Below are 1331 nucleotides of genomic sequence, written 5' to 3' on the forward strand. Positions count from 1 at the left end.
TTATTTTCAATGTATATTTTATATTCGAACATTTATTTAATTCAAGTGACTGATTTTGTTATTAATTTTTTGTGTACACTTAATATAGTTGATTTTTTATATCAAACAAATTAATCTTTGAAACGAATTTATAACTTGATTTCTAACATTTTAAATTATTAGACGAATTAATTCCTAAATAACAAAAAAATAGTCCATTAGATTATTTACAAAGTCATAAGTTCTAATTTTCTAAAATGAAAATAATTGAGAGATTAAATTGTCTAAATTTAGAAAATAATAGATTAATTTGTCTAATACTCTAAAATATCATGAACCTTTCTTAAAAATTTTTTATTAAGAACTAATTATCTCAATGAAAAAAAAGAAAAATAAAGGTAGCACAAGAATACATCTTGCCTTTATGATGTAACAGGGCCTCTACTTTGTTAACATACCAATTTGTTAAAATGAACAATTATCTATGATTAGGGGGTGGCAAAACGGGTCGAGCCTGTCGGGCCGATCCGCTAAATCCGCTAAAAAAGGCGGGTTGGGCTAGGATTTGGAACCCGCCAAATACTGACATATAATAATATTTAGATGTGTCCAAGTATTTCTGAAAAAAATTTTTAATTTTTATTAAGATATAGTTAAATACAACATACACACATGTCAAACGAATATCAATGAATGTCTTGTCCAAAATATGTCTGACATGTAAACACAGCAACCTAACAAATCCATAATACAAGAGGAACACAGAAAATGAAAGTATTCAGCTGCAACCCTAACCTCTTGCAATTTTGAACAATTCAGAAATCCTTTGACATGTTGTAAAACAATGGTGTTGTCAATTTGACCAACGATATTTTAGCTGTTTTTTTTTTTTTGGACCTTCATCAAGTTATTGGACCAAGGTCCAAGAATATGAAACAACTTTTTTTGCAAACACTCACGTGTCAACATTTGAACTCTTGCTAATTGGTACAAATGACAACATAGCCTTCAAGTTAAACAGAATTAGCAAACGTTAAACTGTCAATCAATTCACAAACAGGAATATGTATGAGTCTCTCCTTTATCGGTTTTTCCAAGTGGATGTGTGGATGACATGATATTCTCCGCAGAATTGATAATCTTACAAGGAAAGCTTAAAAAAATCTAAACTAATAAAGTAATTGTACACAAGCTTCAAACTTTGTCAGGTATATAAGCATCAAATATATTGCTTGTTAAATTATGGTGCAACCAAATACAGGATCAGCTGCACAACCACTCAATTCACAGCCACTAGGCTAACGAAATGTCGATGAATTTTACAGGCCCGGGGTATGTCCAAATAAATACAT

At 30.1% G+C, this 1331-nt stretch overlaps 1 protein-coding gene across 3 annotated transcripts in view; it reads right to left on the reverse strand.

Moving 5' to 3' along the window:
* LOC107639053 (probable histone-arginine methyltransferase 1.3) overlaps window positions 987-1331 on the reverse strand; it is a 6855-nt gene continuing 6510 nt past the window's right edge. For all 3 annotated transcript variants that reach the window (XM_021120915.1, XM_016342469.2, XM_021120916.1), the window contains one exon: window positions 987-1331. The gene's annotated coding sequence lies outside the window, so the exon portion shown is untranslated.

This window comes from Arachis ipaensis, chromosome B04, assembly GCF_000816755.2.
Source record: "Arachis ipaensis cultivar K30076 chromosome B04, Araip1.1, whole genome shotgun sequence".
In the NCBI taxonomy this organism is placed as follows: Eukaryota; Viridiplantae; Streptophyta; class Magnoliopsida; order Fabales; family Fabaceae; genus Arachis; species Arachis ipaensis.